The sequence below is a fragment of the Meriones unguiculatus genome, chromosome 9 (assembly GCF_030254825.1).
Source record: "Meriones unguiculatus strain TT.TT164.6M chromosome 9, Bangor_MerUng_6.1, whole genome shotgun sequence".
In the NCBI taxonomy this organism is placed as follows: domain Eukaryota; kingdom Metazoa; phylum Chordata; class Mammalia; order Rodentia; family Muridae; genus Meriones; species Meriones unguiculatus.
The window spans coordinates 119,036,215-119,052,118 of record NC_083357.1 but is presented as its reverse complement, the minus strand read 5'-3'; the positions used below and the strand labels follow the sequence as shown (position 1 = coordinate 119,052,118).

The 15,904-nt window shown below is 42.1% G+C and overlaps 1 pseudogene; it reads left to right on the top strand.

Moving 5' to 3' along the window:
• Window positions 1-668: 668 nt before the first annotated feature.
• LOC110553057 (small ribosomal subunit protein uS5-like) lies at window positions 669-14,027 on the top strand (annotated as a pseudogene).
• The last annotated feature ends 1,877 nt before the right edge of the window (window positions 14,028-15,904 follow it).

Genomic DNA, 15,904 nt, shown 5'->3' with positions numbered 1-15,904 from the left:
GCATCATGAGAAACGCATCCTGAGGATGGCGGGCAGGGTCTCGCTAACCTGTGGCTCCCGGCCCCATACCCCACCACCACACACGCACGCGCACACACACACACACACACACACACACACACACCCTGGGTACACACTTCTGGCTCTGCTTGTTCACTTTCTACCATTGATTTTAAGCAAGACAGAATACCCAGGAAGCTCTCAACTAAGATCTCTACGTACAATTGCCCTTTCAATCTCAACCTAAAATCATTTCATTGATGGATCACACAACATAATTGTATGTCTGAAAACAAAGTAGCAAAATCTAAAGAAAACACTAATTTCTCATTTAATACTATGAGTCTATTAAGTGATTTAAAGGGGCTTCCAATGTGGCTCAGTTAGTAGAATGCTTGCCAATGTGCATGAAGCTCTGAGCTCAGTCCTCAGCACAAGAAAACAGGAAGGTCAGTGAGTGCAAGGCCACCCTCAGACCCTGCCTCAGAAAAATGCATTTCAATGGCTTCTGTTCCCAACGATCCAAGAAAAGCCGTCATCAGCACTACAACGTTCCATCTCTTTAGTGCTGAGTGACTCGCTACGTGCTACGAGACACGTAACCTCCATGTTTGCCCCCCGGGGCTGAAGAATGGCTTTTGGCTTCTCGACTGCCCACATACGGCGGCATGCCCCAGCGAGTCCACAGCTTACGATTGCCCACCGGTGTCCAGTTGAAAGACGGTCATCCGAAGCACCCTGTATATCCTTCGAATTCTTCTTTAGCCAGTCGTCTCGTAAAGAGAAGGAAAGACGTAACAATGGAAAAGTCTCATAAAAATTATGGACCTTGGATAATATAGCTATAGCCTACAGGAGGCAGAAAATCTAACCGAGGATATTTCCATCTAGCTTTTGCTCATTTGTCTGCTTTCTTTCTTTCTTTCTGTTTTCCTCGCCTTCGGTTGCTGTAATTATTTTGTTCCCATAAATTTCTTCCTTTACCCTAAGGTGGTCTGATCTGTTTTTCTTCTCCTTCTTATCTGAGAGCAAATCCCACAGATACTCATCTCCCACATACAGGCCCTTTCCTCCTTATCTCTGATGGAGCCAGGCCACCTGGATGAGACAGGTGTGCGCTGAGCCATGGGCAGCCTACCAAGTCACCAGAGGAGCAGCATTCCAATTTTCTCTCTCAACAAATGTGCTGACAGCACTTCCTTTCTGCACTGTGCCCCTTCCACTTCAGCTGCTTGCAAGTCATTTAAATGACTAATGCTACGTTATTACCAAATCATATTTTTCTAAATATACTGACCCCTTATTGGGAGACATATGCCTTGAAATGTTCCTCCCAACAAAACAGTAGTAGCTAGTGGGCCTTCCTCATCTCGCCATCTAGACATAACCTTCTGAGAGGTTCTGTGGTTAAGAAGCTGACCTGTCTGCTGATACTAGGTTCAACTGGACACAAAATTGGGATTCCTTTCATTTAACCACTTTGATTGCTGATGTTATTATAGGTAATAATTTTTCATGCTATTTTATAAGCACATGGTCTTAATCCATTTGGACTACAACAACAAAATGTCTTAGATTAGGCAAGTTATAAATGATGTTGATTTATTACCCATAATTCTGGAGGACAGGAAGTCAAAGACAAGGTACTCACATAGTCAGTGTCTGATTAAGGATTAATCCTCGCTTCATAGATGACACCTTCTCGCTGTCTCCTCAGACCATAATAAAAGTGATAAAGCTTCCTTTGAGCTTTTTCATAAGCCACTCCTAAGTGGCCTTCCCTTCGGACTGAATCACCCTCTAAAGAAGTCCGAAATACTGTTTATTGGTGACAATTTTCAATATGTGAATGTCTAGGGCATACAAATAAACTCAGACCAAAGTACATGCCAGCCATACATTTTAGAATTTGATGGAAACTATTCAATGCTAAATTCTCAGAAGGGAAATAAATATGCAGCTCATTCCAAGTGTGAGAAACTTCATCCTAAATCAGTGTTCCATCTGTGGGTGAGAACACTTGATCCCGTTACGTCATCCCTCCCTGTGTCTATACGTCTTGCCTGTGACTCTGTATGTCCTTCCACTAAAGCCAAAGTTCACTCCTTGGCCTATTAAAGTTGGCTTTGATCTTTGGAATTGTTTGGAAATTTGGGCCTATGTACAAAAGTTCTGGGGCAATATTTTAAGAAGCATTCTGCTTCTGATCACCTTTCTGGAAACTTCCAACATTTGCTATGGATATAATGCACCCCAACAGCCCAGCAGTTTGTGATATATGAGACCTGCCAAGACTACCAGAGCCCAGCTTAACTAAAGGCCCCTGTGATGTAGATTGAATCCTACCCTCCCCCAAATTTCTGTAAGTTTAGGTGCTAACCCCTACAGCCTAAAGTCTTCATGATTAGTCCAAGTGACAGAGGTTGAAGTTAGGACCTTAAAAGAGGTAACATTGTAATGCAATGTGGCTGGTGCTCTAAGAAGAAATTAGAATGCAGATGTGCCTGTGAAGAGAGAAAGACCTCGTGAAGACTGAACCAAGACAGCCATCTTAAGCCATGGAGAGACACCCTCCGAGGACACAACAGCTCATCTGAGACTTCTAACCCCCACAGCTGCGCTAAAACACAGTTTGTTGTTTTGCTTAAAGCGACCTGGTCTGTAACATACTATTATCCCTGACAGACTAACTGACTCTCCAGCATCATGTGAGGCAATGATTGGGAGTAAAGGATCATTGTTTGAAGTTGCTGAGTTTGGAAATGGTGCTCTCCAGTGTCCCTGCAGTGAGAGCTGTCCTCTATTTTTACTTCCATTCTTCACTGATGTTATACTGTTCTGTGGTCATAATGCGAACATCATGTTTGTACAAGAAGCCGAAAGCTCCTGATAGCAGGGGCCACTTTTCATTTAACTTTGTTGCCCTATACTAGTTAATTTTCATTTTTATGAGAAAATACCTGACATAATCAATTTAAACGATGAAACGCTCATGACTTAAGGTACATGCCACGTTAGCATGGAAGGCAAGGAGAAGCTGATGACATTGAGAACATGTAGCTGAGGCTCTTCCCATCTGGAGGGATGTAAGACCAGAATGAGGAGTGCTGGCATTGTGCTCACTTCCTCTAATTTTCCCATTTTCACTCAGGCCTGGGCCCTAGGCAACATGATGGTGTCAACCACATACAGCACAGGTCTTTCCTCTGTTACCCCTTCCTGGAAGCATCCTCATGGACACAATGAATGCCACATTAATGCCCTAACAATCTAAACTGAACCACAACTCCTATACTTAGGATGATAACGAACTGGAACTTAATGGAGCACAGGAAGGTGCGAGGAATTGAGCTGTGAAGAAACATCAAAAAGATGTGGGAGATGAACAGTGTTGGGAAGGAAACTCGAGGATTAAACTTACAATATGTTTCAGAGCTTCTGTGCAAGGAATTAGTTATTCTGATTGCTTGTTTGCTTGACTGGCTGCCTGCTTACTTGTTTGCTTTTGCTGTTCCATCTGTCCTCTGACCAGAAAATTGCAGGTGCAAATATCAGTCTCTATTCAGTACATTATTTTCTAAAAAATAAATTACTCATTAATCAGACAACAGCACAGATTTCAACAGTGATTAAAAAAATGGCTGAGGTCAGAGACCGTGGCGTATATCACAGGGGCACCGATGGTCAGAAACAGTGAGGAGCTATCAACAAGGACTGCACAATGTCAAGAGCGTCTTTCTATGGAAAGGAGACCGATTGGACGGCAGAGGCAGTCCTTCAGACCAGGCGTTTGAATAAACGGATTTCTTAGGACTCACACCAGTCCTGTCAGATGTGGCTTCACAGCAGCGATCACTCACGATTATGAATGATGACTGGAGAGAACAAACAAATAACTCCAGTCTCGGTTATATTTGCACTGTCCGTTTCCCTTAGCGAAAGTCCACAAGATGAACCACGTCTGTGCTTGAAACTTCCCTGTTACCAGAAGAAGTTATGTGACCTTGTATTCCTAGTTTTTCTCATGGTGGTGACAGTGGGGGTTTGTTATTGGAAAACATGGTCCACCGTGATGGAGAAGGCATGGTAGCAGGAGTAACTGGTCTCACTGCAGTCAGGAAGCAGAAAGAGATGAGGTCTCGCCTCTTCATTCATAAGTCAATGATCCAAGCCCAAATTTGGGATGGGTGTTTCTTCCTCTTTTAAACCTGTCTGGAAATCCTCCCCCCACCCAGACACACCCTCGGGTACATTCCAGATGCAGTCAAATTGACAGTGAAGATTAACCAAAGACTTCAAAAGAATTATTTAGTACTGGACATGAGGCTTAGCCGTGGAATGCTTACCTATCATTCAAGAAGCTCTGGCTCCAATCCCTATCTCTAGAGTAATTATTATTCAACCTCTCTCAGCTTTAACTCCACACCTTAAAATGGGTATAGTAATACCTGGGTCCTGGCAGCCTATTATCTGTTATTGTGCAGATAATAAATGAATAAATGAAATAATAAATTAAAACCTTTACCAGTGTCATTATTTTTACACTTTAGCTTCACTACAAAAACAGAACTACTCTCATCAATTCATGGAGATACCCATTTCCCTTCCAAACTAAAATGGCCTCCATAGCATAGACCACTATTCGTTCGCCAGTTTGTACCGGTGAGGGAACTTTGAAGGGTCCACTTGACACCCACACTCTGCCATAAGCAAGTTGTCACTGTGTATAACTGACAATGTAAAACTTCAACTCACAGCAAGAGCTTCTTCTGATGTTGTGACAGAAATTTAAACATCTGGTGTATGGAGTGTATCCAGGAGGAGTATTTTGAAAGTTTAAGTAATTCTTTTGAACTTAAAGTTAGTTAATTTTGACTTTAGGGACAACTTTGTTGCTGTGTTTCTGAGTAGTGTAGCCTCTGTTCGCAGTCTAGTTCAGGTTTCCTGACTGTACATCCTTGACATTAAAATCTTCTCATTTTACTCTGAGAGCTGTGGTTAAGCTTGTATTTTTCCATTTTCATTAAGGCAGACAATATCAACAGTATTTTCCATTCCCACCAAGGGAAACTAAGAAGATTTTTATTTTTTGTTGATTTTAAAATGTGTGTCTAACACAAGCAATGGTAGTGACAGATATTTGGGAAGAACATTGAAGTTTTCCTTGCATCATTTTCTTCTTTTTTATTAAATTTTTCTTTTTTATATTAATTACAGTTTATTCACTTTGTATCACAGCTGTAGCCCCTCCCTCATTCCTTCTCAATCCCACCTTCCCTCCCTCATCTCCTCCCATGCCCCTCTCCAAGTCCACTGATAGGGACTTCCATCTGACCCTAGCTTATCATGTCTCATCAGGACTGGCTGCATTGTCTTTCTCTGTGGCCTGGTAAGGCTGCTCCCCCCTCAGGAGGAGGTAATCAAAGAGCCAAACACTGAGTTCATGTCAGAAACAGTCCCTGTTCCCCTTACTAGGCCACCCACTTGGATACTGAGCTGTCATGGACTACATCTGTGCAAGGGTTCTAGGTTATCTCTATGCATAGCCCTTGGTTGAAGTATCAGTCTCAACAAAGACCCATGTGCCCAGATTTTTTGGTTCTGTTGCTCTCCTTGTGGAGCTCCTGCCCTCTCCAGGTCTTACTATCTCCCCCTTCTTTCATAAGATTACCTGCACTCTGCCCAAAGTTTGGTTATGAGTCTCAGTATCTGCTTTGATACACAGCTGGGTAGAGTCTTTCAAAGCCCTTCTGTGGTAGGCTCCTGTCTGGTTTCCTGTTTTCTCCTTCTTCCAATGTCCATCCCATTTGTCTTTCTGAGTGAGTATTGATTATCTTACACAGGGTCCTCCTTCTTGCTTAGCTTCTTTTGCTGTACAGATTTCAGTATGTTTATCCTATATTGTATGTCTAATATCCACTTATAAGTTAGTATATGCTGTGTGTGTCTTTCTGCTTCTGGGATACCTCACTCAGGATGATTTTTTCTAGATCCCACCATTTACCTGCAAGTTTCATGATTTCCTTGGTTTAATTGCTAAGTAGTATTCCATTGTGTAAATGTGCCACAATTTCTTTATCCATTCCTCCATTAAGGAACATCTGGGTTTTTTCCAGATTCTGGCTATTATGAATAAAGCTGCTACAAACATGGTTGAGCAAATGTCCTTGTTGTGTGCTTGAACATATTTTAGATATATGCCTAGGAGTGGTATAGATGGATCTTGAGGAAGCACGATTCCTAATTGTCTGAAAAATTGTCTGAAAGCACCAGATTGATTTCCAAAATGGTTGTACAAGCTTACATTCCTACCAGCAGTAGAGTAGGGTTCACCTTTCTCCACATCCTCTTCAGCATGTATTGCCATTTGAGTTTTTGATCTTAGCCATTCTGATGGGTGTAAGGTGAAATTTCAGGGTCCTTTTGATTTGCATCTCCCTGATGACTACAGATGTTGAACATTTCTTTAAGTGTTTCTCTGCCCTTCTATATTCCTCTGTTGAGAATTCTGTTTAGTTCTGTACCCATTTTTAAGTTGGATTACTCTATTTTTGCTGTTTAACTTCTTAAGTTCTTTATATATTCTGGATATTAGCCCTCTGTCAGATATAGGGTTGGTGAAGATCCTTTCCCAGTCTGTAGGCTGCCATTTTTTTCTGATGACAGTGTCCTTTGCTTTACAGAAGCTTTTCAGTTTCATGAGGTCCCATTTATTGATTGTTGATCTTTGTCTTCATGTTTGTATTTATAGTATTCTAGGAAATAGGTGCCTGGGAGTGTTCAAGAAACCTGCCTCAACCTTCAGTGTCAACTATGATCTTAAATATTTTATGTGAAAAATAATAGATGACCTTTCCTCAAATAGAGAAATTACATTTAGCAATGAGTAATGTTCTGTAAACTAATGCTTTGCTATTTATGTGTGGTTTTGTTTTAGAGGTATTTCTGCAGTTTTTCACATTTTACACTATTTTAGAAACATGAAAGCAGAAGCCAGAGAGATAATTCAGTGGGTGAATGTGCTTATTGCCAAGTGTGAAGACCTAACCAATCGCTGGGACTCACATGGTGAAAAGAGAGAACCAACTTCCACAAATCGTCTTATGACTTTAACACTGTAACTATGGCAGGTACACACACACACACACACACACACACACACACACATGCACGCATGCCTTTTCTCAACTGTCTTAACCATTTATTCTTCTTTTCAAAGTAATGCTGTTCTTGTCCTTTGCCCTGTGTTCTGTGATAGACGGGACAGCTCATAGTTGACACAGTGTTACTTTCCCCTGTGGTCTTTGTAAGTATAACAATAATTACTTAGAAATACTTTTGTCTAAGGTATCATTTTCTTTCTCTTTCCTTTCTCTTCTAGCTTCCTTCTTTAATTCCTTTCTTTCTTCTCAGCTCCTTCTCCAGCACCATATCTGCATGCACACCACCATGTTTCCCACCGTGATGATGAGGGACTGAACCTCTGAAACCCTAAGCCAGCCCCAATTAAATGTTTTCCTTGTAAGAGTTACAGAGGACATAGTAACAAATAGAAACAGCAACAGAAACCCTAACTAAGACAGTATTCTTGGGAGGAACAGCATCTCTTTCTAGAATTTTTCCCACATTTGAAACTATAAAGATCTCCTTCTCTGTAGATGACAGAGGGACAGAAAATGCTTCAAATCCCAGAGTTCATTTGAAGGCAAAGCCTACATTATGCTACAGTAGATGCCCCTATGTCCTACTTGAATGACTGTGGTGCATGTCTGACAGGGAATTCAGGAGTGATAATCACTCTCAGGCCATGCTGGATGCTGCCAGCTACACCTTCTGGTGCATGTGTTTGTAAGAATGTTGCGCAGTAAGTATCTAATCTTGGCTAGAACAGAAATAGAAGCAAGAAAACAAATTTATAGTTAAACATACTTCTAATGTAAAAATGATGATCCTGCAAGAGACTTTTGAGAGACTGAAGAAATTGGGGTAGACGTGGCTCCTTCTTAGCCTTACCTAGGGCAATATTAGCCCACCTGGAGAGCAAAGCCCTCAAAGCCAACAGCTGAGGAGTTAGGAGTCACTATCTGCTGGCTGAGCTTGAAAGACCAACCAGAATATAAACAATAAGTTTCGCATCCTGGGACTTTATTTTCAAATGAGGCCCTATTCAGACTTGAGCCATTTCCTGAGGCTTAAGAACTCTGAGCCCACTATTTGCATTTGTTTGCTCAGTTGTTTGGTTTGTTTCTATCCAGTATATAAGTTATTCATTTATTCTTTCACTCAACAGAGAGTGAAGTAACAGGATAATGAAGAAACTCTGCTACGGGCCCTGGAACATTTGCATTTCCTCCTCCAGTTTCTGCAGTCACCCCACCTTTACATTTCTCCTTGAAAATTCTGCAGCCAAAGCATGACTGGAAATCCAAATGGAAAAAATAAATTAAAATTCTGGAAGACTGAGAGCTGTTTTTCCCACATTTTAAAAGTGTTACTTCATAGATCTTTGATATGCACTAGGATAAAATGAAATAGTTTTGTGAATGTACTAATGTGAGTCATATAGTAGACACATAAATGTTAGCTACTTTTCCTTTTCTTTAGGATTTTTAATCTTTAATTATGGGGTGTGCTTGGGTACAGTTGCTTGCTGAGGCTTAAAGAGGGCATCAGATCCCCAGAGCTGGCTTCATAGCCAACGTGATCAGCCTGACAGGTGAGAATGGAACAGAGGACTTCCTCAGGAGAAGTTAAGTGCTCTTAGCTTCATGGCATCTCTCTAGTGCCCCTTTTAAATCATTTTTGTTTTTTTTTGTAGTCACATTTTCAGACAGATACCACCCATAATATCAAGAAATACAAGCACAAAAAGGGCTTGATTACCAACTCCAAGGTCTGTCTGTCCTCACAGACAGCTCTGTGAGGTAAATGTGGCAGCAGAGGTGAGTACAGGAAGGACAGGAGTATCTAGTCCAGCCAAACATGGAAGCAGAGGACTGGGCAGAGGAAGGCCTTGACATTTATGACAGCCACTATTTCATGGAATACTGAATTCCAGACATTGCACTAAATACTTTGGAGGCATTTTCTGACTGAATCTTATTTACACACACACACACACACACACACACACACACACACACACACGCTTTCCAGACAGAAACCCGTGGGAGATTACCCAAGCTACTCTCAAGCATACAGACTGCCATGTCAGGGGCAAGACTGAGGCTGGGACCCAACACGCTCCACGTCATTCCAAGCCACAGTCACTGACCTGGGCATGTGGCTCTGGCCTGAAGTCTTGAGGTTGAGCAGCTGTGGGTCCAAGGAAAGTGAGAGGAGCCTGTGCAAAGATAACCGATTCTGAGGAAATTCATCTGCTGGCACATGAGACTCAAAAAATAATCAGAGAATGAGTAGAGTGCTTGCCTAGGATGCATGAGACCCTAGGTCCAATCTTCTAAATACATGTTTTCCATGATCTGCTTTCTGAGCCCCAGAAACCATGTAATCCTTCATGTCTCCAGTGAGGAAGAGAAGGGACTGTACTGAAGCCCCAGCACACACGTTCTCTTGTGTCCAGGGATCCCAGCTAAGCAGCCATCAATCAGCCTGCACATCTGGACAAGTCTCTGAATGGGGCCTCCAGTTAAGACTTATCTCTACAAAACCACCCCAACTACAGTTACTCTTAAAGCTACTTCATTAGCCCTTTCATTCTTTTTTCACTTTGGCTCCTGTGTTCATCTCCTGAAGCAATAAATTACCTCCAATTCTAGGTATGACAGCACACATCATCCTAGGGTTCGACGGTCAATAGAATGGGAATCACCAGGCTAAAATCAGGGTATTGCCAGCATACCGTCTTTCCTGGAGGGCCTGCAGGAGAATCTGTTTCCGCATCCTTCCCAGCTTCCAGAAACTCTCGCCACCTTGATTCCTGGCCTTCTCCTTCCATCTCCAGAACAGCCCATCTCCAGCAGGTGGGCTTTCTTTCTGTGTTGTATCTGGTCTAATCTTATTCAGGGACTCCATGTTGACCTTGATCCCATTTGGGAGATCTAGAATAACCTCTTTAAGGTCAGCTGGTTACTGAACTTAATTCCACTCATGTCCTTGGTTCTCCAAGTAACAAGTACTGCAGATAAGAGGAAGACATGCCTGGGGACCACATCCCTTTGATCCGTCAGTGAAAGGCAGTCTCTCTGCTGCTTTCATCCACCAGTGTAGGCAAAAAAAGAACAGCTGTGGAAGTAGCAGCTGACAGGAATGTACAATCCAGTTAAATGTTAACTTCAGATCAGCAATAAGTATAAGAAAACCACACTCAACATTAGGATATACTTACATAAAACAGCTATTGTCCTTTTATCAGCACAGCTGCGGTAGACAACCCCAACTCATCACCAGCCCCTGTCCTTCATTCGCTTCTACTTGACAGGAGAACATGAGGGCTCATCATTCTTCAGAAAGAAGGCTGGGTATGAGCCTGAGCTCAGCATGGGCTGTGAGAGCCTCTCTCAAAATAAGCAAAACCAAGAAATGAACCTTAATCAGATCTTTTAGATATGATGACCATGTATTTCACTGCAAGATAAGATTGCAAAGTGCAGTTAAATTCTAATAGTGTAAGTTCTGTATTTAAATCCCAAATATTGAATGGGATATACTTACCCTAAAAAATAGCTACTGTTTAATGTAAATTGATTGTTAACTCTGTGTCCTATATTTCCCTTAGCCAACTACGGCAACCCTATTTCCCTGAACCTTCTCAAGAGATGCTGCTCAGAAAGTTCCATAAACTTAAGCCAGATATATGTCCTCTGTGCTTGTTTGGTTTTTGTTTTGTTTTGTTTGTGAATAAGAGCCACATAAGAAATAAGAAATAAAAAATATGATTGTTAGCATACTTTCTAAATCTACTGTAGGAGACTAATACATAATTCTACGTAAATATATATTAATCCTCTATGTAGCCTCACAAGAAGAAAGTCAGTCTCCGAACACAATTTGCCTAGAGACACTCAGCTACCAAAGTGGAATCTGGGGTTGTAGCTTGATGGTAGAGAACCTGCCTGCTAGCGCCAGACTCTGGGTTCCATCGCTGGCAAAAAGATAAGAAACTAAAAATAAAGCTAAACACTGGGAAGTCAACCTGGTTCTGACAACCCACAGAAAAGCCATGTCTCCACCTTCCCCGCCCATCATAGCTTGCTCGCAGGGAGCTATGGCCCCTGCCCTTTAGCGTCCACCTCCTGTCTGCTATTTCAGCATCTAAGTACATCCCAAGTCTCTGCACATGCTCTCTCTCTCTCTCTCTCTCTCTCTCTCTCTCTCTCTCTCTTTCTCTCTCTCTCTGAATTAATGAAACTATATCCAACTAGAGTTGGATGTACCTAAAAGCCCCAGACAGAAAAAGACACAAAGTCGGTCAATCCTAGGATGGAGAGAATATCTCCTGCTGTCAGATGGCAGCACAGCCTAGCTGTGACCCGTTTGTGGAGACTTCCTAGGTAGTTTTTAAAGCCTGAGGCACAACATTTACTAGGCTGCCTTTGACTAGGTTGACAAGATCAACTTTTACTTAATTTCATTCGATATTGAATCTTCTTTGAAAGCCACTTTTGATTATCCAGGCTAAAGGAAGGTATTGCAAAATACCAGATAAGGAAGCAATTAAGTTTCCCTTCAGAATATATTGCTGTACTTACATTTTGTTCATGACAGTGAAGCAGTGAGGCTCAGAATCCCTGCCTGTGTGTCCAACCAGCCTTCTCTCTTCTGTCCCGGAGTCAAGCTGAAAAGATGCCCCACCCTTCAGGAATAGATGTCAGGTCTAGTGTGAAGTTCACGAGCCCTAACTCACAAACATGCTGTAACTCCTTCTGCATCATTAAATCTCCAGTAGAGATTATTTCTATTTTCTTTCCCTTTCCTGCACTAGGTTTTAAGAGCATGAAAATATACTATCCACAGCCTCTGCCAGTCAGAAGTCATAGTCTGAAAAGATATATAACAGGAATAAATAGCCAAAATATGGTGCATGGAAATATCAACCAGCCTTAAAAAAGAAATAAAAATTCTGAAACATGCTGCAACATAGGTGAAAACATTACAGTAAGTGAAATAAGAGAGACACAAAAGCACAAATATGTAATATATGAGCTACCTAGAAAGGACAAATGAAAAGAGACAGATCACAGTATGGAGGCCATCTGAGCTAAAGGGAGAAAGAGGTGTGGAGTTATGACATCATAACTCCACATAGGGTCAGTTTGGGAAGATGAACACATAGAAATGGACAGGAGTGATGGTTGTACAACACTGAGGTGAATGTAACACTACTAAATTATAAACTTAAAAATGGTTAAAATGCAAAATGCTTCATTTGTTCTGTATAATAATTTACTGTAAGTCTCAGCATCTGCTTCAACCCCGTTGAGTGGAGCCTTTCAGAGGACCTCTACAGTAGGCTCCAGTCCTGTTCCCTCTTTTCCACCACTTCTGGTGTCTATCCTGTTGGCCATTCTGAATGAGAGTTAAACATCCTCCCTAGAGTCCTCCTTGTTGTTTAGCTTCTTTAGGTCTGTAGATTTTTATTATGGTTATCTTATATTATACAGTTAATATCTGCTTATAAGTGAGTATATACCATACATGTCTTCTGGTTCTGGGTTACATCACTCAAGATGATCTTTTCTAGTTCCATCCAGTTACCAAACTTTGAGCATAGCACAGGGAGTCTTATGGAAAAAGGGAGGGATAGAAGGACCTAGAGGGGACAGGAATTTCACAAGGAGACCGACAAAGCTAAAAAAATCTGAGCCCAGCTGGCCCTGAAGAGACAGATGCACCAACCAAAGACCATGCATGGAGAGGACCTAGGCCCCTGCTCAAATGTAGCCCATTGGCAACTCAGTCTCCATGTGAGTCTCCAAGTAAAGGAAGCAGGGGCTGCCTCTGTCATGAACTCAGTTGTCTGCTCTTTGATCACTTGCCCTGGCAATCACTTGCCTTGCCAGGCCACAGAGGAAGAGGATCCAGGCAGTCCTGATAAGACTTGATAGGCTGGGGTCACTTGGCAGGAGAGAACTCCCTGTTTCAGGGACTAGGGGAAAGGGATGGCTGTGTGAGGGTGAGAGGGTGGACTGGAAGGAGGTGAGGAAGGGGGCTTCAATTGGAATATAAAATGAATAAATTGTAAAAAAGTTAAAAATGCAAATTAAAAACCAATTTACTGTAGTTTCTTCTTCTTAGTCTTTCATTCTTATTCTTATTCTTCCTCTTTGGGAAAACACCAAATGGCAGATGACACAGTGCAGGGGGAGGGCCCAGAGTACCTGAGTGCTCAGGATTAGGAGGCCCCAGTTGCTTCCACAGAGGATTTGGCAGTGGTCTTAGAGGCTGCAGTCGTGGCCAAGGCAGTGACCATGGTCGAAGCCATGGGGCTTGTGAAGGTAAAGCCAAAGACAAGGAGTAGATTCTCATTACAAAGCTGGGCTGCCTGGTTAAGGAAAATCAAGTCCTTGGAGGAGATCTACCTGTTCTCCCTGCCCATTAAGGAATCTGAGATCACTGACTTTTTCTCTGGGTGCATCCTTAAAGGATGAGGTTCTAAAGATCATGCCAGTGCAGAAGCAGACACGAGCTGGCCAGCGGACCAGGTTCAAGGCTTTTGTCGCTGTGGGGGACTACAATGGTCACACTGGTCTTGGTGTTAAGTGCTCCCAGGAGGTAACCAGTGCCATCTAAGGGACTACCATCTTTGCCAAGTTTTCCATCATCCCTGTACAGAGAGGCTATTGGGGGAACAAGATTGGCAAGCCCCACACTGTTCCGTGCAAGCCAGTGCCACCTTTGATGCCACTTCCAAGATCTACAGCTCCCTGACCCCCGACCTCTGGAAGCAAACTGTGTTCACCAAGTCTCCTTGTCAGGAATTCAGTGATAATCTTGTGAAAACCCACACCAGAGTCTCTGTTCAGGGGACCCAGGCCAGCTGTGGCTCCCACAGAAGGTTTATATAAGACAAATAAAGTGAATTAAGTCTGTTATGAAAAATAGTAATTTACTGTAATTTGAAAGCAAAATTATCAACCAACTGAAAATTTCCTCTTAAGGGAATAATAGGTTCATTTTAAAAATTAAGGCTAGTAATTTTTTACCCTCCCCAAAGAATGTAACACAAATGTAGATCTTTGATCTACAATTATAAACAAATCATCCAAAGAAAGAAATTGTGACGCTGTTTAATTCAATCAAGGGCCAGAATAAGTTTGCTATACAATATCAGAGTACATGAATGGGGTCGGGGAGATGGGTTAGTGGGCAAAAGTTCTTGCACAAAAGTGTAAGGATCAGAGTTCAAATCCCTAGAACCCACATAATTGCCAGATGGTTGTGGCAGCCCATCTAGAATACCAGCTCTCAGGCATGGGGACAAGGGACCCCAGATCAAGCTGGCTAATTTGAGTGTCTGAATCAATGAGCTCTAGATTCTGTTGAGAGAGCATGCCTCAATGAGTAAGGAGGAAGAAAAGTGGTCAAGAAGGACTCCCAGCCTGGGGCATGGTGGTGCATGCTTTTGATCCCAGCACTCAGGGAGGCAGAGGCAGGCAGATGGCTGTGAGGTCTACAAACTGAGTCCAGGACAGCCAAGGCTATGCAGAGAAACTCTGTCTCGAAGAAAATAAAAAACAAAAAGCAAAAAATACTAACAAGGATTCACACTGTCAGTCTTGGGCCTCACACATATATGTGTGCATGTACCCATCTAAACACATGAGAAAAGTAATACACGTGTACCACAATATACATGAAAAGGCAATGTATAGAACAGGATTTTTTCTTTAATTGGGGGCTTAAGTAGAATATCACTCGACCAACCTGTGGAGCTAGATGAAAATGCAGTCTCAGCCACTGTAAGTTGTCAGAGCTAAAACACAACTCACAAATAAATAAGAGATAGCTAATTCTGGAACCAACCATGAATGGTTATATGAATGGTTGTGTCCCAGGACATGGGCTCAGGTACCCTAAATGTTATATCACAGTTTGGGAATAGTTTCATGAAGCATCTATAATTACAGAGCAAAATGGGCAAACCATGGAGCTTTTCCATCAGGTAGGAAGGCTGTAGCAATTGTGGAGATGTCTACTGTTGACCCCAGATGCTACCTGATGAAATTCTTAGCCTTTGAATTGGTGAGAGATGGGGGTTCGATCATGCAAAGAGACGGTCAGTAAATGGTTGTTACGAGGGTTAAAAAAAGCAAAGGATGCTTTGGCTTGGGACCTACCACATCTCAACCCTCTATAATAACAGCAGATACTATTAGTCACTGTTGTTGTTGTGTTCCGGGAACTTAAGTTCACAAGATCCTAAGGATAGAAATTTCCTAAGATGTGAAAGGTGTCTCAGGAAGTGACTGATAGCTTTGCCCAAAATCTGTAAGGTTTCTAGGGTATTTGCAAATGGTTAGAGAAAGCGAGGATCAGAAAGAGCATATCATCAATAATAAGAACAACCAAAATAACGTTTTTATGCCACATGAACAAATGCAACTTCTACTCTGCCCCTCAGTGCTAGTGAGGTCAGTGGAGCTTGTGGCAGGTGAGTCAGATGCTGACTTCAGAGATTCACTGTGAAATCAGGGCCTCGGCGCCACGGGTCTCCTGTCTTTCCAGAAGTCTACAGTGATGTGCCCTCTCTCCTTTAGTTTTAATTTTTTTACCTTGCCTCCCATCGTTTTCTTTCTTACAGTGTTTATTGAAATATTGTCCTAACAGGATTGACTTTACTAAGTTTAAGAGAGAAGTATATAAGAAACTGTTTGTAGAAATGCTTCATAAAGCGTTACAGATTTTCCAAGTAATTAATGCTAAAATCTTCCTGAAATGTCAA